The 23,409-nt window shown below is 39.3% G+C and overlaps 1 pseudogene; it reads right to left on the minus strand.

The window, feature by feature from the left end:
* Positions 1–10,668, minus strand: part of LOC106566718 (voltage-dependent L-type calcium channel subunit beta-4-like) — a 25,293-nt pseudogene extending 14,625 nt beyond the window's left edge.
* Positions 10,669–23,409: the final 12,741 nt, after the last annotated feature.

The following is a 23,409-nucleotide window of genomic DNA, read 5'->3' on the forward strand; positions in this document are numbered from 1 at the left end:
GATTAGGAAGGGAGAACAAGAGCCTGACACTGAGATGAAACTGTATTCCTGCTCTCTGTATCAGCGCTGTATTCAATGTGAACATACTGTACCTACCTAACCTAACGCACGCACACATGCAAACACACACACGGCCATGTTTACTAGCTGTACATGGCTGGAGTGGGAGTGGGAAAAGTGTTAGGTCTAAGTGCTTCTTAATGATACGAGAACTGCCTTGCCCATCCATTATTAATGTGTAAAGATCAGCTCTGAGAGCATTGGGGCAGGGGACCTCACGCCTGCTGCTGGACTCAGTCCACTCACACTCACTCGCCTGGCTACATATCACACACACACACACACACACCACACACACACACACACACACACACACACACACACACACACACACAGACCTTTTGCTGAGAGCCCACCTCTCTGTCTATATCTTTGTCTCTTTGTACCTACTTATTCTATTCTACCTATTCTATTCTACCTATTCTATTTTACCTATTCTATTTTACATATTCTATTCTATTTCATCTGTTCTATTTTACTTATTCTATTCTACTTATTCTATTCTACCTATTCTATTTTACCTATTCTATTGTATCTGTTCTGTTTTACTTATTCTATTCTACCTATTCTATTTTACCTATTCTATTTTATCTATTCCGTTTTACCTATTCTATTCTACCTATTCTATTTTACCTATTCTATTTGACCTATTCTATTGTACCTATTCTATTCTAACTATTCTATTCTGCATATTATATTAAATTATATATATTCTATTCTATTCTATTCTATATATTCTATTATATTCTACCTATTCTATTCTATTCTACCTACTCTATTCTATTCTACCTATTATATCTATTCTATTTGACCTATTCTATCTACCTATTCTATTCCACATATTATATTCTACCTATTCTATTCTACCTATTCTATTCTACCTACTTTATTCTATTCTACCTATTATATTCTATTCTACCTATTCATTTTCTACCTATTCTATTCTACCTATTATATTCTACCTACTTTATTATATTCTACCTATTATATTATATTCTACCTATTCATTTTCAACCTATTCTGTTTTACCTATTATATTCTATTAAACCTATTCTATTTTACCTATTCTATTCTACCTATTCTGTTTTACCTATTATATTCTACCTATTCTATTAAACCTATTCTGTTTTACCTATTCTATTCTACCTATTGTTTTACCTATTCTAATCTACCTATTCTATTAAACCTATTCTGTTTTAGTTATTCTATTCTAGAACAATAGTGTTTTATTCTAGAACAATAGCGTAATGATGATGATGAAGAATTGTGAACATCAAAATAGCAGCTACAAGGAGGCAGCCAAGGCAAAAGCACATCGTCTTCCTTCTCAGCATTGTGCACCGTGCTCTAAATAACTTAACTGGATAGTTTGCCTGTCAGTAAAGGGCGGGATGTGTGTTGATCCAGTTGCTATGATTGGATGGAGCAAAGCTGCCTCCATTGACTGGCTTCATACTTCACCTATCGCTTCTCATCTTATGTTTCGGTGTGATCATTTAGATTGCTGCTGCCTCCTGTTTTTGTAATGGGCATTCCGTCTCTTTTCAGTGAGCCGGCTCGTTTGGCTCTCAAACGGCTCTTTAAAAAAAATATGCTTTATATTTTTTCAAGTCAAATAGTCAAACTATCGCAAACTATGATTGGTATTAAAAAAAATTGAATTAAATTATTAAATGAAATCATACTATACCTTAACCACAATTTATTTAAAAATGCTTTGGTTTGTTAGGAAATAGAATGCTATTATTCATGGTCATTTAAAGTATAACTTTAATGTATATAAACAAAGTGCATATAAATGTAACCATTCAAAACAAATACAATCTGAACAGCATAATAGAATATTGCACCATATCAAAAAACAAAATAACAATTTGCAAAACTGTAGCATCCCAGAAATTTAAATAAATGTAAAAAAGAAGGATACTATTACACATGTGCATTTAAAGTATAACTTTTTTAATGTATATAAACAAAGTGCATATAAATGTAACAATTCAAAACGAATACAATCTGAACTGTCACGGTTGTCGTTGGGAAAGGAGGAACAAAATGCAGCAGAAATAAGTGTACTCATCCTCTTTATTAAATAAAGAAGGAAAACTGAAAACAACAAACACTATGACAGAATAACACAGTCTGGCAAGGCACACAGCTAAACACAGAACAATCTCCCCCAAAATACAAACACACCCTAATATATGGGACTCTCAATCAAAGGCAAATAGACCACACCTGCCTTCAATTGAGAGTCTCCACCCCAATTACCTAAACATAGAACCAGACTCACTAGACTAATGCCTCTCGAGTTTCCTTAACTCTTCCAAAGCCCTGGAAACGCTCATCCTTATCTTCGCCCACGTCCATCCTTCTTCCTCGTTCCTCTGCTGCTTGGTCCAAGTTTGGTGGGAGATTCTGTCACAGTTGTCGTTGGTAAAGGAGGACCAATATGCAGCAGGACTGTGTATGCTCATCTTGACATTTATTTAAACTATAATCAAGTGAACACCAGAACAACAAACAAACAAACAAAACAAACTTACAATCAACGAACAGTCTTGAAAGGCTCACTCACGCTAAACAAGAAACAATCTCCCCCAAAATACAAACACACCCTAATATATGGGACTCTCAATCAAAGGCAAATAGACCACACCTGCCTTCAATTGAGAGTCTCCACCCCAATTACCTAAACATAGAACCAGGCTCACTAGACTAAACATAGAATTACATGAATATCAAACAGTGCCCAAAAACCCCGATATACATAAATCAAATGCCCTCCTAAATAACACACCACCCCAAACCACATAAAACAAACACCCCCTGCCACGTCCTGACCAAACCACAACAACAACCAACCCCCATACTGGCCAGGACGTGACACTGAACAACATAATAATACAATATTGCACCATCTCAAAGAAAAATAAATAACAATGTGTAAAACTACAGCATCCCACTTAAAACATTAAACTGGTCCCTCTTTTCTCTCTCTTCTTTATTGCCATGTTATAACCAGCAGCACACAGCAATGCTGACCATATTTTGCATTCAGATTTGCATTCAGAAATGCAAGCTGCCTCACTTTCGAGGGGCTGATGCGGTTTCTTCTCTCAGTAATTATTTGTCCCGTTTTCAAGAAGACCCTCTCAGAGGGAACGGATATGGCCACTATGCAGAGTCTCCCTGTCATGACTTTAGTAAGCCGTGGGTAAACAGAGGCCTTGTTCTTCCACCAGCTCAGAGGATCTGCAGATGTTTGCAGGGGCTCCTCTAAATAGGATCGGACCTCCATTATGGCATCTGCTGAGGGATTCCTTCGTGCTGCATCCCCAGTTGCTCTCTTGTCAAACAGCATCCAAACAGCAGACGTTTGTGGCACTACTGCTGGTGCTTCTGCTCCATCTGATCCCTCTTCTTCCTGTTGCCCTGGTGCCTGAGCCAGCTGACTGCTGGGGCTGTCCCTCCCTGCTGCTGAGGTTATTCTTTGAAGGGTAACTTCTTAAACCTGGGGTCAAGTGCAGTGGTTTCTGATAGCACGTGATTATATTCCATTCTGTGGAACTTTCTGTCCATTGATGAACATAGGGTGTCCAACTCCGTCACATGTCCTGTGGTTCCATTTGCGTCTCTCTGGCAGCTGGCTGTGATTCGCTGCAGACCCTTACACAGGAGTATCATTTTTGAGGCTGTCACATAGCTGAAAAGAGAGAACAGTAACTTATTAGTTCAGGTTCATGTTTTGTCTACTGATATTACATTCTCATCTACTGCTCATATACATATATAATACTGGATTAAATAATGATGTAGTAATAACTGCTTACTGTACCACAGTGACCTGCTCAAAGGGTTCCAGGACTCTGCACACCTCTTCCACCACCTCCCATTCCTCTTGGGTCAGAGCATAAACAGGTGCAGTGACAATGGCCAGGGTAGAGATGATGGCATCCTTTGACTCAAGAAACCGCTTCAACATATAAAATGTTGAATTCCACCTTGTAGTGCAGTCTTGTTTAGGCTTCAGCTCAGGCATCCCCATCTGGCGTTGTGTAGGCTTTAGTTTTCCAGCACTTACTGTGCTCCTGTGGAAGTATTCCACAGCTGCTTTCACTTTGTCCACAGTGGGCTTCATCACCTTCAGAGCATCTCTTACAATCAGGTTGATTGTGTGGGCAAGACATGGATGATGGGTCCGTTTAAAATGGTTATGTTAGCTGCATTGTCGCTAACACTACAGACCACTTTTCCATCTACTTGCCATTCTCTGGCCACTCTCAACAGTTCCTCTGCCAAGTTCTCTGAGGTGTGCCTGTCGCTGACCTCAAAGCAGTCCAGAAGACAGCTAGACATCGAAAATCTTCAATGAAGTGACATGTAACCGACATGTAAGAAGTGGTTACCCTTGACGTCCAGCAGTCAGTGGTAAGGCAAACTGCAGTAGCTTTTTGGACTCTTTCCGCACTGAAGCCTGTGTGCTCTCGTACAGTTGTGGAATAAGTGATTTTGAAAGGGTTTTCCTGCTTGGAATTGTGTACATTGGATTTAGACTATTGCTATAATTTCTAAAACCTCTGTCCTCCACGATCGAAAATGGCTGGAAATCGGTGGCAATCATTTTAGCCAATGCAATATCAATTTGGCCTTGTTTTGCTACAGACATAGACTTTGGCATAAACTGGTCCATAGAAGACTGCGTTGCTGTGGGTCGCGGAGTAGGCCTACTTGACTGAGTGGATACGCTGGCTCCACCACTATAACTAGCAGGCCTGCTAGTTTCTCAAAGCTCCGCTACAGCTAGCTTCACAGTTGGGTGCACAGTTCGCATATGCCGGTGTAGGTTGTGCGTAAAACCGGCTTTATATGAGATTTTGTTTTGGCAAATTCTACACTGTGCTCTAACATTGTCTATATTATTAAAATGCATCCAAATGCTACTGTGCTTCCGACTCATTTTCCAGCTGTTGTTTTCACAGCTGTCCTTCCTCTCTCCTCGGCTGCTAAGTGTGTGACTGTGAGTGAGTTGGCTCGGCCCTCCCTCACTCATCTTTGGTTCATTGGTTGACACTGCGTGTCTGATTGACAGGAACAACAGGTGAGGCTGTTAGTCTGAGCAGACAGTCAGAACGAATGTGTGCGCTTGAGCATTAAGGCCCATATTATTTTATTTATTTTTTCGTTCTTTGAATGAGTTAATTCTATTCATTTAAATCTTTTGATTATTCTTATCTTATTTTTAAAATATTTTTATAAATAGATTCGGCTCTTCTGATATGCGAGCCGTCTTCCAACGTTCACCTACTCTTAGAGCCGACTCGTTCACGAACGACCTATCACTACTGCTACTATGATAAATCAATGGGCGAAGACGTTTGCTAGCAAGCTAGCAACGTGCATAATAGCTAACAAAGGAAGCAAGAGTATGGAAAGAAGAAGAAATGCTGATGAGCATTCTGACTGAGTGACAGCAAACTTGCCTGCCAGCTGCAAGTTTTGAGGACAGGACACAGACACACACACACACCTCCACACGCTGCTCCTAATCTGCATATTTTGTGGCCTATAAACCTGCAGGAAGATAGGTATTTTGCCAACATCTAGCTACTTAGGCATAATAAAAGACTAGCTTTTCCCTGCTAACTGGTTTCTGGCAAGCATACACACACACATTATTCCATTTACAGAGAGGTATAAGAATCTACCCCCTGGCTTTTGGCATTCCCTCTGCTCCCACAATCATGGAGAAGAGGCCTCTGAACCACAGTGTTGTTGTCCGTTTTGGACTCAAGCACTGCAACCTGATTGAAGCTCTTAACTCTTATCCACATAGAGCTTCTACAGAGAGGTCCTCTCTATGGGCCAGGCACTACACTGCAGCTGCCTGGCTGTTTGCTGCACTGACACACTTACCAAGACAGATTCATCACCAGACAAAGAGCATGCAGAAACAGGCAATCAAACATACATCAAACATACAGAATGAAAAAAAAAACACCCATACTCCGCATACTGAATTCACTGCATGAAATGATTAAGGTAAAAGAGACCCAAAAGGGTGCTTTTTAGGCGTGGTGACGAATCTAAATTCTGTGGCAGTGTTATCTTAACCTTATTTCGTTCTCCTTTTTCTCACCAGTTCTTGAGATGCTCTTAAATAACAGCACATCTCCACCCCTGCCACTCATGCTTGCTTGACCTGAAAACATGAATTTAAAAACGGGACTGGGTTGGGATTTTCATCAAACACACAAAACCAATACTGCACTCTATTGGACATGTTGAGAATTACAATACTGCACTCTATTGGACATGTTGAGAATTACAATACTGAGAAAAAAAACTTTTACAAGTGAAAGCCAATGAAACCAAATGAAAAGCCTCATAATAAAGACATCACAGAGATTGGTTCCCATAAGACTGGGAAGAAGACAAAGGAAACGGCCACTTTTAAATCTGGAGGCATCCCAAAAACCTTTTTGGCACCCTTTCATTTTATTAGTGCTTGTGGAATGTGGTATGAGAGTACTAAATTGATACAAGATCCTTGGTTATGTCATTCACATGGTAACATGAGCTAGTGAAGAACTCTAAAGTTACCTGTCTTTTGATGAAACTGGAGGTGGTGTCTGAGGACATGCTGCCATCCGAACGTTTGAACCGACTTTTCCTCTTAGGCAACTTCCTGGGCAGCTTCGGCAGAGGAGAGAGGGATGAGAAAGGAAAGAAAGAGATTGTGGCAAAGAGAGATGAGACAGGAATCAAACAGAAATCATATAAAAAGACAGGGGGAAATAAAGGGTACAACAAAAGATGAGAACAAAGTTATGAAGCAAGAGAGAGGGACAATAATAACAAAGGGAAGGAGGAGGAGAAAGAGAGTAGTAAGGTAAAGGATGAAAGAGAAGTGAGAAAAGAACAGTGGTGTAAAGAACTTAAGTAAAAATACTTGAAAGTACTACTTAAGTCGTTTTTGGGGGTATCTGTACTTTAACATTTATATTTTTGACTACTTTTACTTTTACTTCACTATATTCCTAAAGAAAATAATGTACTTTTTACACCATACATTTTACCGGACACCCAAAAGTACTAGTTATATTTTGAATGCTTAGCAGGACTGGAAAATTGTCCAACTCCCACATTTATCAAGAGAACATCCCTACTGCCTTTGATCGGGCGGACTCACTAAACACACATGCTTCGTTTGTAAATTATGTATGAGTGTTGGAGCGTGCCCCTGGCTATCTGTAAATTTAAAAAAACAGGAAAATTGTGCCATTTGGTTTGCTTAATATAATCAATTTTTTATTATTTATACTTTTACTTTGACTTTTTATACTTGAGTATATTTTTTCAATTACATTTACTTTTGATACTTACGTTTATTTAAAACCAAAAAATACTTTTTGACTTTTACTCAAGTAGTATTTTACAGAGTATCTTTACTTTTATTCAAGTATGAAAATGGGTTACTTTTTCCACCACAGGAGAAGCGAGTGGAAGGGGAAGAGGGGATAGTCGATGGTACAAGATATCTGGCTTTGACAGCGCAAACATTATTACAAACATGGGTGTCTCTTCACCCTGCAGTAGGCACGTCAGTGACGGAAGAGGAAGCGAGAAATCCCACTCCTTCATTTTTTATGTTTCAATGGAAGTTAATGAACTAAGTAGACCAGACCCAGCTGCTATCGCATTGGTGTCTATGGGAGACACACCCCCTTAAGTAGAAAAGATAAACAGCCTGAGTGAACTATCGTAATTTAACCACTTTCTCTTTAGGCACATTCACCAGTGTTATGGCTGCAGTGCGGAGCTATAGATTGATAGGTTTCACCTAGACTATTATGCTTTCTTGAAATGAATAGCTTCAGTATATTAATATATTAGTGGCTTCAGTATATATTAATACGTTTTATCATGTACAGTACATGTTAACTCATGCATTTCTAAAGATAGAGACTAGAACAAGCCTAGGGCATCCTCAAATAGCTACATTTCTCAAATCATACTGTATTGAATGGTGTTGTTCTGGCTGGATATATGAAATTACTGTCGGCTAATAATAAGTGTCTAGTATCCTACTGGATGATACAGAAAGTATTCATAAAGTATTCACACCCCTTGACTTTTTCCACACTTTGTTGGGATTAAAATTGATTTAATTGTCATTTTTGGTCAACAATCTACACAAAATACTCTGTAATGTCAAAGTGGTCTCTTAAGAGTTTTGTACACCTGGATTGTAAAATATTTGCCCATTATTCTTTTAAAAATTCTCCAAGCTCTGTCAAGTTGGTTGTTGATCATTGCTAGAAAGCTATTTTCAAGTCTCGTCATAGATTTTCAATTATATTTAAGTCAAAACTGTAACTAGGCCACTCAAGAACATTTAATGTTGTATTTGGTAAGCAACTCCAGTGTAGATTTGGCCTTGAGTTTTAGGCTATTGTCCTGCTGAAAGGTGAATTAATCTCCCAGTGTCTGTTGGAAAGAATACTGAACCAGGTTTTCCTCTAGGATTTTGCCTGTGCCAAGCTGTATACATTTATTTTTATTTAAAAAAAACGCAAGCATACCCATAGCATGACGCAGCTACCACCATGCTTACAAATTGTGTTGTGTTGGATTTGCCCCAAACATAACACTTTGCATTCAGCACAAAACATTAATTTCTTTGCCACATTTTTTGCAATAGTACTTACCTTGTTGCAAACAGGATGCATGTTTTGGAATATTTTTTTCTGTACAGATTTCCTTCTTTTCACTATGTCATTTAGGTTAGTATTGTGGAGTAACTACAATGATGTTGATCCCTCCTCATTTTTTCCTATCACAACCATTAAATTGTAACTGTTTTAAAATCACCATTGGCCTCATGGTGAAATCCCTGAGCAGTTTCCTTCCTCTCTGGCAACTGATTTAGGAAGAACGCCTGTATCTTTGAAGTGACTGGGCGTATTGATACACCATCCAAAGCCTAATTAATAACTTCACCATGCTCAAAGGGATATTCAGCGTCTGCTTTTTTTCTACACATCTACCAATCGGTGCCCTTCTTTGCGAGGCATTGAAAAACCTCCCTGGTCTTTGTTGTTGAATCTGTGCTTGAAATTCACTACTTGATTCTGGGACCTTACAGATAGTTGAAATTGAGGGGTATAGAGATGGGGTAGTTACTCAAAAATCATGTCAACCACTATTATTGAACACAGAATGATTCCATGAAACTTATTATGTGATTTGTTAAGCACAATTTTACTTAAGAACTTATTTAGGCTTGCCATAATAAAGAGCTTGAATACTTATTGACTTAAGACATTTCAACATTTCATTATTATTATTGTATGTTTTTAATTAATTTCCACTGTGACATTTTGGGGTATTGTGTGTAGATCAGTGACACAAAATCTCAATTTAATCAACTCAATTTGAAAACTCAACCAAATGTAAATCAAAACTAGACGTTAAAATTAAGTCTGTGCCCAGTGGGCTGTGATTGCAAGCTTGGCATTTTAGTGAAGGTCAGATTTTTTGGCCTAAAAATGGACATGCATTCACTATACAGAATATGGACAAACTGTTAAACATAATATTCCACTATAGGCCAAAACCAGATGGTAGAGCGCTTTTGCAATGGTGTTTTAATAAAAGCGCTCGCAGACATAGGATACAAGGGCTACTCCAACATACACATGTCAAGAAGTGCTTGATATTTACGGTTTCTTTCCAGCTACAGATGAGACGTTAAACAGTGAAATATAAGACACATGATAATATTGATCTGTTTTGGTTGAGTACAACGCATTGTATGCAGAGCTTAAGCAGGAAATGTATTGAAATAAATAATAAAACACCATTGCACAATGCTTAGATAATCAGAGGCCTGAATTTCGGGCTAGAAATAAGTGAGTGAAGAACCCACTTCAGCAATGGACATTGTATCAAATTATCTTGTCTACTTTGTCTCTGTAAAGACAATTAAATTGCCTAGATAACTGATAAAGTTAAACGGATAACATTGTATCGTGAGGCCAATTGCTTATACTGCTGTATAGTCATCAATCGGCAGTTTAACTGGCGTACGTAGAAAGTAATGCCAAGGCTGTACGCTTTTATTTAAACAACAAGTAACAAGATGTTCACCATCATTTTTAAGCTATACTTTGCTGAGTGCCATGCATCCAAAAAGAAGAGAGACCCTTACCTGAAAATTGTGAGACTGTGAGCCTGTTCCGACACCAGACAGTGGGTCTGTGGACGATTTTGACATTTTGACTTGCACCATCTATTTGAGAGCGCAGGGATGCGGGATGCACACAGACATTGGTTATTGGAAGAAGCCCTGAGACCAAATACATGTGCAGTAAGAGGAAGGGTGTACCGTAGTAGAATAGTGTGAGATTCTAGGGGCGATAGCTCTACATGGATGTATGATAAGCAAAATATAATTTATGCATCAAGGAATAAAACAAATATGACTATAAAAAAGATATCGAGTCAAGATGTTTACTATAGTAGACGATAAGCTCTCAGTTGCCGTCGATCGAGCATCCCAGTAGCCTCTCTCTTTCTCTGCACGCGCTTTGAGGGGGTCTTGCTGGTTTACAGAAGGCGGCTTAATTGGCATCACAACTAATCCGTACAGAAATTAAATGTTTCTGTTTTTCAAGGTGGTATTATACATTTGTGCAAATTATATTTTTTAATAAACAACATACATATTGTTTTAGTACCATTTCAAAACTGTATAAAGGCTTGGTGTTTCCTATATGATTTTGGTTGAATGATGTGTTTCATCATTTGGAATACCCTCTAAACTATAGTGATCTAGAAAGCCCTATAGGTCAGGGGGATACTGGGGACAGATGTGACATACATTTTTTATATTTATGTTTGAGTTAGTTACAGGTATTTTATTTGGTAAAAAAAAAACACCAACGTTTCGGCATCACTGTGCCTTCTTCCGGTTAATGTCATGAATGCTTGAACCAGGTTAAGTAGACAAACAGTGCAATTAGTGCAACCAATGACAATAGTGAGGGGTGTGTCATAATTGCCAGGTTGATCAGAACGAATTGAGAGAAACAGTTAAAAGACAATAGCCCACAGCATATTTTATATATTATGCCATTGTTGTCATTAGCATTAGCATAACATTAGCATCAACACACATTGTTGTTTCATTTAATTTCACCTATTTATTTAAATATTTCCAATTTCATTAAAAAACATTTTTTTTACATGTCATTTTTTGGTTCAACCATAATGCATAATAAGTATCATGAACAGGGGGAACATATTGGGTATATGCTGATAAGCTGTAGAAAGAATACATTCATTTACAAGACCTGTTCACATAAAATATAATTGGTCATAAGAAGGGCCTGAGATCAAAGTAAATATTCAGACCACTGGGGTCAATGTTTTTAGATAGGATATCCAGTAGGCCTCCCTTTGTAATAGTAGGATCTCCATGTTACCTCCTCTCCTTGGTAGAGCAACATGCTCAATGCCTTTGTATTTGAGGGAGATGGGATGGTCAGCTTCAACAACGTAAGCTGCTACTGGATGTTCTTACACATGATTGAGCTGCAGTGTTCAGCTATGCATTGTTTTAATTGTCTTTTCTTTTGTCCTATGTAGGCTTTCCCACATGTACAGGTGATGAGATAGATTACTCCATCTGTCTTGTATGAGATTGATACCCCTAACAGGGATTTTTAGACCTGATGTGGGTGTCTGAAGAAGGATGTTTTGTAGTGCTATTGCACTGTGAGCAATGAGCCACATTTGTAGGTCCCATTTGGAATGGGTGTCAAGAGTGTCTGAGTGGGCTCAGGGGGCAGGTCAGATATCCCTAAGATGCCCCAACATTGTCCATGCTTATAGACCACCAGTGGGGGTTCATTGAAGAGGTGTGCAATTGTTTTGTCTTATTGCAAAATATGCCAGCGCTTTTTCAGGATTGCTTTCATTTTCTCTGAACACTTGGTGTAATTAGTGCAAAACACTTTTGCGTTGTATTTCTTCTTTGGTTTAGTTTTTAGTAATTCCTCTGTTGGTTTTTGAGATATTATCATCGTTGCAGCATTAAGAGTTTTGTCCTTGTAGCCTCTCATTTTGAATTTATCTGTCATTTTCTTAGCATTGCTGTCAAAATCTGACTGGTGGCCACAGATTAGTTTAACCCTGCGTAACTGGCTATATGGTAGACCATTATTGAGGGGAAGGGGATGCATACTATCTGCACGTAGCAGGGTACTGCGGTCTGTGAGCTTTACGTATAAGTCTGTATGTAATGCATCGTTCTCTTTGAGGATCCATAAATCCAGGTAGTTTATATTTCTCTCATCAGTCTGCATGGTGAATTTGAAATATTCAGAGCTCTCTTTCATCAGAGTTTGGAATTAATTGAGTTCCTGCTGACTTCCTTCCCAGAGCACAAAGACATCATCTATGTATCTCTTCCATAGGAACATTTTAGAATGTGGGGGGGGGGGGGTCTCTGTTTTGTAAATGAGTGCTTCCTCATTTACAAAACCACATACAGGTTCGCATAGTTGGGTGCAAATGGGGAGCCCATGGCTACTCCCAGATTTTGAAGGAAAAAGTCTGACTCAAAGATTGTTATTTGTATTCACAGCAATGTCCCTGTATTGATGTGTAATATTGTTATTATTGTTGCAATAAAAAAGAAAAAAAAATATTATAATAATAAATATAACAAATATATAAAAATATAAAAAAATTCATTGGATGGAGCAACAGTAGAGGCTCTCTGCTGAAGGGAATGTTGCAGCGCCTGCAAGCTTCTAGTGTGTGGGATGTTAGTGTACAAGCTCTCCACATCAAAAGTGGCCAGCAGGGTGCCCTCTGGTATCCTTCCTAAGCCCTCTAGCAATGAGATCATGTGACTAGTGTCTTTCACATAAGATGTGAGATTCTCAACCATCGGTTTAAAGTGGTGGTCCACAAACTTAGAAATGTTGGACGTCACAGAGTCAATTGCAGCTACAGTGGATGTACCTGGGGGATGAGACATTTGTTTGTGTAATTTAGCAACTGTATAAAAAGTTGGCATCTTAGGAAATTTCACACATAGAAATTCACATTATTTTTTGGTGATTTGTCCTGATTGCAAAAAGCTTTCCACTGTGGATGTGATATGATGCTGGAATTCTAGGGTAGGGTCATGATTCAGTTTGTGGTAGAAGTCACCTTTACACAGTCGTCTGCGACATTCATTCACATAGTCACATTTGTTTTGTATACAAATTCCTCAGTGGGTCTAGGGTTTCTGGGATGATGGTGTTGATGTGAGCCATGACCAGCCTTTCAAAGCACTTCATGGCTACAGACGTGAGTGCTACAGGTCGGTAGTCATTTAGGCAGGTTACCTTAGTGTTCTTGGGCACAGGGACTATGGTGGTCTGCTTGAAACATGTTGGTATTACAGACTCGGTCAGGGAGAGGTTGTAAATGTCAGTGAAGACACTTGCTAGTTGGTCAGTGCATGCTCGCAGCACACGTCCTGGTAATCCGTCTGCCGCTGCGGCCTTGTGAATGTTGACCTGTTTAAAGGTCTTACACACATCGGCTGCAGAGAGGGTGATCACACAGTCTTCCGGTACAGCTGGTGCTCTCATGCATGTTTCAGTGTCATTTGCCTCGAAGCGAGCATAGAAATAGTTTAGCTCGTCCGGTAGGCTGTGTCACTGGGCAGCTCTCGGCTGTGCTTCCCTTTGTAGTCTGTAATGGTTTGCAGGCCCTGCCACATCCGACGAGTGTCAGAGCCATCCCATCTCCTCCCTCAAATACACAGGCATTGAGGATGTTGCTCTACCAAGGAGAGGCGGAAACATGGAGATCCTACCACTACAGAGTGAGGCCTACTGGATATTCAATTTAAAAACATTGACTCCTAGTGGTCTGAATATTGACTTTGATCTCAGGCCCTTCTTATGACCAATTATATTTTCTGTGAACAGGTCTTGTAAATGAATGTATTCGTTCTACAGCTTATCAGCATATACCCAATATGTTCCCCCTGTTCATGATACTAATTATGCATTATGGTTGAACCAAAAGATTACATATAACAAAAAAAAATTAACAATTATGAAATTGGAAATATTTAAATATATAGGTGAAATGAAACAATAATGTATGTTGATGCTAATGTTATGCTAATGATAACAATGGCATAATATGTTAAATATGCTGTGGGCTATGGTCTTTTAACAGTTTCGCTCAATTCATTCTTATCAAACTAGCAATTATTACACACCCCTCACTATTGTCATTGGTTGCATTAATTGCACTGTATGACTACATAACCTGGTTCAAGCATTCATGACATTACCCTGACTAAGGCACAGTAATGCCGAAACGTTGGTGTTTTTTTACCCAATAAATTACTGGGAGGTTATACGTATGGTGCGACTCACTTTGTTTTTATAGCTTACAGTTTATTAACTGTTAGTCACCACCTCTATACTAAATCATTTTCTCCTAGTGTGCGCCAGCTCATGCTTTTTATGAGTTAGAGGTATTAAAATGTACCATCATAACAATTAATTTACCAACAATTGGCAGAATTAAGTGTAGGCTAGGCCTAAACTATTAGTCGAGGTTAGTTGTAACCATGGAATGGGTCAGTTGTAGCACTTTTTATGCTAAATGTGAGAGTGAATTTAACAAGTTTGTCATCTTACATAAATATATTGATGAGTATGCATTATCAAAAATATACAGTACCAGTCAAAAGTTTGGACATGCCTACTCGTTCAACGTTTTTTCTTTATTTCTACTATTTTTACATTGTAGAATAGTCGTGAAGACATCAAAACTATGAAATAACACATATGGAATCATGTAGTAACCAAAAAAGTGTTAAACAAATTAAAATATATTTCATATTTGAAATTCTTCAAAATAGCCACCCTTTGCCTTGATGACAGCTTTGCACACGCTTGGCATTCTCTCATCCAGCTTCATGAGGTAGTCACCTGGAATGCAATTCCATTAACAGGTGTACCTTGTTAAAAGTTAATTTGTGGTTTGAGTTTGAGTTTGAGCCAATCGGTTTTGTTGTGACAAGGTAAGGGTGGTATACAGAAGATGTCCCTATTTAGTAAAAGACCAAGTCCGTATTATGGCAAGAAGCTCAAATAAGCAAGTAGAAACGACAGTCCATCACTACTTTAAGACATGAAGGCCAGTCAATCCGAAAAATTTAAAGAACTTTGAAAGTTGAAGCTGGCACTCATGAGGACCGCCACAGGAAAGGAAGACCCAGAGTTACCTCTGCTGCTGAGGATAAGTTCATTAGAGTTACCAGTCTCAAATATTGCAGCCCAAATAAATGCTTCACAGAGTTCAATTAACAGACACATCTCAACATCAACTGTTCAGAGGAGACTGCGTGAATCAGGCCTTCATGGTCAAATTGCTGCAAAGAAACCACTACTAAAGGACACCAATAATAAGAAGAGAATTGCTTCGGCCAAGAAACACGAGCAATGGACATTAGGAAATCTGTCCTTTGGTCTGATGAGTCCAAATTTGATATTTTTGGTTCCAACCACCGCGTCTTTGTGAGACGAAGAGTAGGTGAACGAATGATTTCCGTGTGTGTGGTTCCCACCATGAAACATGGAGGAGGAGGTGTGATGGTGTGGGGGTATTTTGCTGGTTGCACTGTCTGTGATTTATTTAGAATTCAAGGCACACTTAAGCAGCATGGCTACCACAGCATTCTGCAGCGATACGCCATCCCATCTGGTTTGCGCTTAATGGGACTATCATTTGTTTTTTAACAGGACAATGACCCAACACACCTCCAGGCTGTGTAATGGCTATTTGACCAAGAAGGAAAGTGATGGAGTGCTGCATCAGATGATCTGGCCTCCATAATCACCTGACCTCAACCCAATTGAGATGATTTGGGATGAGCAGAGTGAAGGAAAAGCTGCCAACAAGTGCTCAGCATACGTGGGAACTCCTTCAAGACTGTTGGAAAAGTGTGTGCAAAGCAATCATAAAGGCAGAGGGTGGCTACTTTCAAGAATATAAAATATAACATGTATTTTGATTTGTTTAACACTTTTGTGGTTACTACATGATTCTATATGTGTTATTTCATAACGTTGATGTCTTCACTATTATTGTACAATGTAGAAAATAGTAAAAATAAAGAAAAACCCTTGAATGTGTAGGTGTGTCCAAACTTTTGACTGGTACTTTATGTCAAAGACTGCAGGTATAAAAAAGTCATAGACTACTTAGACTACTTACTAAAGTAGTCAGCATGAAAATATTGGGCCTTCAACCGCCATACAAACATTCAGCATCATGGACAAAATTTGGCTTAATTCATCCAGCACAATTTGAATATATTACAGTGGGATATGGAGGGGGCTATGACGCTGAGGTGAATTTATGACGACAATGAGAGATAGAATGATCAGTGCAAAGAAAATATAGGACTTCAGCACCACAGGCGTCTGGACAGCCACCCCTGGACCTATGTTACCGCGCCACACCTATTTTACTGTGCCCAGCTCACCTCACTGAGGTGGGCTGGATAGGGTAAGATGTAAAGTTTGGTAACAGAATGACAGTACAACCAGCACAGACCATCATTCTGTTACCAAACTTTTAATCTTCACAGTTCTTCACGTAAATGTGCTTTTGTAAAATGCATAGAGTTTGTTTAACTTTGCATCGTTGGTTTGTGTTTGACATACATTTTAAAGTGAAAAATCTGTGTCTCAGCATCGTTCTGTTATCGTGGAATTGTCACATACCATTTACCGGAATCCTTGAATGCATTTGTGACCTACAGCGACCTCTAGCAGCATTACGCAGACAGGGTATCTGTGATTCTTCTCTAGCAACATCTAACATTTATAATACACATTTTTGCTGTGACATTTGTTTATTAAATTGTCACGTTTTGTACATTCACGTGAAATGCATTGATCGTTGACCCCAATGTTAACTATGAAGGGTTAATGTTTGAAGCCTCTGATTAGTATAGGTCCTCCTGCTGTGCAACAGCGTGGCAGTACCTTGATTAAAGATTGAGAGATTCCTACACTCAAAACAACTTGGCTCTCTTCAACAGAATTGAATTGGGAGAGTGAGAGAGAGAGTGTGAGATGGTCAGCAGTTTAATCTCAGTGACGGGTACATCAGTGTACGGTGACATATGGACACCCCGGGGCCATTTCCTGAGTTTCACGCCTGTCACAACCAAACACCCCAGCTTTCAATCACCTGACGATGAGCACTGTTGGTGGCCATTCAACACACACACACACACACACACACACACACACACACACACACACACACACACACACACACACACACACACACACACACACACACACACACACACACACACACACACACACACACACACACACACACAGAGATAGACAGACATAAACATATTTTTGTTTCTTCCAAAAAGCATTTTTACCTCGTTGTGAATTGGATGGTTGGAGTGTAATTTCTGTGATAAAGTGTGTGTACCCTGTCGGTAAGTTTGCAGTGTTTGGAACTAGTCAAATAGTAACACAACAAGTGGCAAGCACTGCTCAGTTCTACCTTCAGGCAACAGTGAACCTGCCAAAGGCACCAGGTTGGATACAGAGGCAGAGCCATCAGTCAGCTGAGCACAAGGCAAACACAGCTCTATTGACTTTTAGCCTTTTAACATTTCACTTTCAGTAACTATTTGTTACTACCTCAGGCATCGGCACAGTTACAAAGCACCAGCACAAGTCTGTAGCAAACTTTGAATAGTAAGATATACAGTATATCTTTGTTTGGATTCATAGCATGGACGTGTGGATACCTAATATAACCATTCTCATTTTAAATTGACAGGGTAATTTCAGGGCTAAGTTGATTCTGTCCATGTACCTGTTGATCACTTTGATGCACTCACACTGTGATTTACTCTGGTATTAACATAGCCACTGCCTGTTAACCCTGCTATCATCCAGAAGGCGAGGTCAGTACAGGTGCATCAAAGCTGGGACCGAGAGACTGAAAAACAGCTTCTATCTCAAGGCTATCAGACTGCTAAACAGCCATCACTAGCATATCAGAGGCTGCTGCCTATAGACATAGATTTGGAATCACTGGCCACTTTAAGGAAATGAAACACTAGCCACTTTAATAATTTCATCTCATATGTATAAACTGTATTATATACTATTCTACAGTATCTTAGTCACTTTAATTGTGTGTAAATATTGCATCACCCATCTCATATGTATATACTGTATTCCATACTATGCCACTGTATCTTAGTCCAATGCCGCTCTGACATATATGTATATATTCTTAATCCATTCTTTACTTAGAATTAAGTGAATTTTTGGTATATGTTGTGAAACTGTTAGATATTACTTGTTATTTCCCTACACCCGCAATAACATCTGCTAAACACGTGTATGTGAACAATACAGTACATTTGATTTGATTTGATATAATGCTCCCACCAACTATATGCACTGGCTCTAAACTGATTGATCAAGTTTAGCCAAGATAAAAATAAGGTTTTCTTCTAATGAACATTTTTTTCTTTCTCTCAAATAATCAGACACCCACACTATTGTGGTTCTCAGGCCCTTGAGTTCTGCAGTCCTTTTGGTTTTCATTTCTCCCTGCACTTAATTGGATGTTTGGCTGCAGATAGTAAGAAGTGCATACGCCTGGCTACCCAGATAAAAAACAGGCTATGAAAACCAGGAGACACTGTGGCCCCAGAGGACCGGACCTGTGCACCATGTTGTAGTTTAACCAGGCACTTTGGTACTGACCTGCCAGTAAAAATGGCAACTAGATGCTATTGAAACTTTAGTGTGTGGTATGATCTACATACATAGCAATCAAGAGTTTGTGATTGGTTGCTATTACACTGTAGCTATCTAACTGTTGCGTACTATTATCTCTTCATCACTTTATTCTTACACAGCTCAACATCATGACTTGGTTTAATTTAGTCTCCATCTATAAAGCCCTCTATCTGTTCTGTGGTTAAGAGTGTGTTCGTATATTCACTCTGGCTATCTACTCCAATTTCAGAGCAGTCTTATCTGTGTTCAAGAGCACAGAATAACCGAAAGCGCAACACTTGTTGAAAATGACCGGTGTCATTAACCTTCGGCGACATTTTACAAAAAAAATTGTTACCAGCAGCACAGTTACAGTCACCAACGCTCTATCTAACATGAAAGCACATAACCAGTTCTGTTAGGGCAAGTAAAATGGTCAGAGTGAGGTGTTCTCTCATTTGTGTCTCTCATTTGTGCCTGGAAGTAGCTAGCAAGCTAGCCAATTTTAGCCAGTTAACTTGGGTGCTTGACTGCCGTTGTGAGGTCCGAAGAACGCTCGGATCAACGCTACTGCTCAGCCAGAGCGTCTAGTGTCTGCTCTGAACGCTCCGAGAGCGAAGCGCTCTGAATTTACTAACACACAATATGACAACTCTCTGAATTTACAAATGCCCAGAGCGCACTCGGGCACTACAGAGTAAATTTATGAACAAACCCTAAATAACCACACTTTGCAATCTGTTGGTAAGAACTCTTAAGTAACAGGTTTACCAGGATGGAAAGTCTATTGTACCACAGTAGGCTATAGGTGGCTTTTGGGTTCCCTCTATTTACTTTTTGCAATAGATCATTTTTTTCCATATACATATGTTGGATCTTAACTTGATCACTCTTTTGTTGCTGAGAATTTTCCTGCTTTTTTTATCTGGGTAGCCATTTTTTATTATTTTTAAATGTTGGATTATTGAGTGCTTGTTGACATTTACTGCACTGATTGATAGAAACTAGGAACATAAGCGTTTCGCTGCACCCACCATAAGACCTGCTAAATTGTGTACACCACCAGTAAAATTGTATTTGAGATTACAGTGCATTCGAAAAGTATTCAGACCCCTTGACCATTTCCACATATTGTTACGTTACAGTCTTATTCTAAAATGTATTAAATTATTTATTTTTCTCATCAATCTAAATACCATATACATATGTCGGATCTTAACCATAATGACATAGCGAAAACAGGTTTTAAGAAATGTTTGCATATTTATAAAAACATATATTTTTTAAATATCTTATTTATGTAAGTATTCACACCCTTTGATATGAGACTCGAAATTGAGCTCAGGTGCACCCTGTTTTCATTGATAATTTTTTAGATGTTTCTACAACTTGGAGTCCATCTGTGGTAAATTCAATTAATTGGACATTATTTGGAAAGGCACACATCTGTCTATATACAGTTGAAGTAGGAAGTTTACATACACTTAGGTTGGAGTCATTAAAACTCGTTTTTCAACCACTCAACACATTTCTTGTTAACACACTATAGTTTTGGCAAGTCAGTTAGGATATCTACTTTGTGCATGACACAAGTCATTTTTCCAACAATTGTTTACAGACAGATTATTTCACTTATAATTCACTGTATCACAATTCCAGTGGGTCAGAAGTTTGCATACACTAAGTTGACTGTGCCTTTAAACAGCTTGGAAAATTCCAGAAAATGATGTCATGGCTTTAGAAGCTTCTGATAGGCTTATTGACATCATTTGAGTCAATTGGAGGTATACCTGTGGATGTATTTCAAGGCCTACCTTCAAACTCAGTACCTCTTTGCTTGACATCATGGGAAAATCAAAAGAAATCAGCCAAGACCTCAGAAAAAAAATTGCAGACCTCCACAAGTCTGGTTCATCCTTGGGAGCAATTTCCAAATGCCTGAAGGTAACACGTTCATCTGTACAAACAATAGTACGCAAGTATAAACACCATGGGAAACACACAGCCGTCATACCACTCAGGAAGGAGACGCATTCTGTCTCCTAGAGATGAACATACTTTGGTGCGAAAGTGCAAATCAATCGCAGAACAACAGCAAAGGACCTTGTGAAGATGCTGGAGGAAACAGGTACAAAAGTATCTTTAATCCACAGTAAAAAAAAGTCCTATATCAACATAACCTGAAAGGCCGCTCAGCAAGGAAGAAGCCACTACTCCAAAACCTTCATCAGTCAGGAAGTTAAAGCTTGGTCGCCAATGGGTCTTCCAAATGGACAATGACCCCAAAGCATACTTCCAAAGTTGTGGCAAAATGGCTTAAGCACAACAAAGTCAAGGTATTGGAATGGCCATCACAAAGCCCTGACCTCAATCCAATAGAACATTTGTGGGCAGAACTGAAAAAGCATGTGCGAGCAAGGAGGCCTACAAACCTGACTCAGTTACTCCAGCTCTGTCAGGAGGAATGGGCCAAAATTCACCCAACTTATTGTGGAAAGTTGTGGAAGACTACCCCGAAACATTTGACCCAAGTTAAACAATTTAAAGGCAATGCTACCAAATACTAATTGAGTGTATGTAAACTTCTGACCCACTGGGAATGTTGCACTTTTGCCTTTTGCACACACTGTATATAGACTTTCTTTTTTTTCTACTGTGTCATTGACTTGTTTATTGTGTTATTGGCTTGTTTATTGTTTACTCCATGTGTAACTCTGTGTTGTTGTCTGTGTCACACTGCTTTGCTTTATCTTGGCCAGGTCGCAGCTGTAAATAACAACTTGTTCTCAACTAGCCTACCTAGTTAAATAAAGGTGAAATAAAAAAATAAAAAAATAAAAATGTGATGAAAGAATAAAAGATGAAATAAATCATTCTCTCTACTATTATTCTGACATTTAACATTCTTAAAATAAAGTGGTGATCCTAACTGACCTTAGACAAGGAATTTTTACTCAAATTAAATGTCAGGAATTGTGAAAAATTGAGTTTAAATGTATTTGGCTAAGGTGTATGTAAACCTCCGACTTCAACTGTAAGTCCCACAGTGAATAGTGCATGTCAGAGCAAAAACCAAGCCATGAGGTTGAAGTAATTGTCCGTAGAGCTCTGAGACACGATAGTGTCGAGGCACAGATCTGGGGAAGGGTACCAAAACATTTCAGCAGCATTGAAGGTCCCCATGAACACAGTAGCCTCCATCATTCTTAGACCTGGCCACCTGGCCAAACTGAGCAATCGGGGGAGAAGGGCCTTGGTCAGGGAGGTGACCAAGAACCCAATGGTCACTCTGACAGAGCTCCAGAGTTCCTCTGCGGAGATGGTAGAACCTTCCAGAAGGACAACCATCTCTGCAGTACTCCACCAATCAGGCCTTTATGGTAGAGTGGCCAGATGGATGCCACTCCTCAGTAAAAGGCACATGACAGCCTGCTTGGAGTTTGCCAAAAAGCACCCAAGATTCTCTGGTCTGATGAAACCAAGATTGAACTCTTTGGCTTGAATGCCAAGTGTCATGTCTGGAGGAAACCTGGCACCACCCTTACGGTGAAGCATGGTGGTTGCAGCATCATGCTGTGGGTTTTTTTCAGCAGCAGGGACTGGGAGACTATTCAGGATCGAGGGAAAGATGAACGGAGCAAAGTACAGAGAGATCCTTGATGAAAACCTGCTCCAAAGCGCTCAGGACCTCAGCCTGGGGCGAAGGTTCACCTTCCAACAGGACAACGACCTTAAGGACACAGCCAAGACAACGCAGGAGTGGCTTCGGGACAAGTGTCTTAATGTCCTTGAGTGGCACAGCCAGAGCCTGGACTTGAACCCAATCGAACATCTCTGGAGAGACGCTCCTCATCCAACCTGACAAAGCTTGATAGGATCTGCAGAGAAGAATGGGAGAAACTCCCCAAATACAGGTGTGACAAGCTTGTAGCGTTATACCCAAGACGACCCGAGGCTGTAATCGCTGTCAAAGGTGATTCAACAAGGTACTGAGTAAAGGGTCTGAATACTTAAGTAAATGTGACATTTAATTTTTACATTTTTAGTAAATTAGCAAAAATGTTCTAAAAAACTGTTTTTGCTTTGTTATTGTGGGGAATTGTGTGTAGATTGATGAGGGGGGAAAACGATTTAATCAACTTTAGTATAAGGCTGTAATGTATCCAAATGTTGAAAAAGTCAAAGGATCTGAATACTTTCCAAATGCACTGTAGATGTGGGACATCTGGCATCTGGTTTGGAACTAAGTGGGTAACAGGTACATGGGAACATATCCCCATCACAACATTTCCTCATAACACAGTAGCAGGTGACAAAAATATTGAGTTCATAGACTGTGTTATGGTTCATACAGAGCATTGACCAGAGGGGTATACTACAAGGCAGGATCAAGAAGCTAACTTGTCTAAATATTCTGATATAACTGCTTTACTTTTTAGAACGATAAGCTTGAAATGGACATGGTCTAATTCAGGGATCATCAACTAGG

Source organism: Salmo salar, chromosome 13 (genome assembly GCF_965601325.2).
Source record: "Salmo salar chromosome 13, fSalSal1, whole genome shotgun sequence".
NCBI classification, from domain to species: Eukaryota; Metazoa; Chordata; class Actinopteri; order Salmoniformes; family Salmonidae; genus Salmo; species Salmo salar.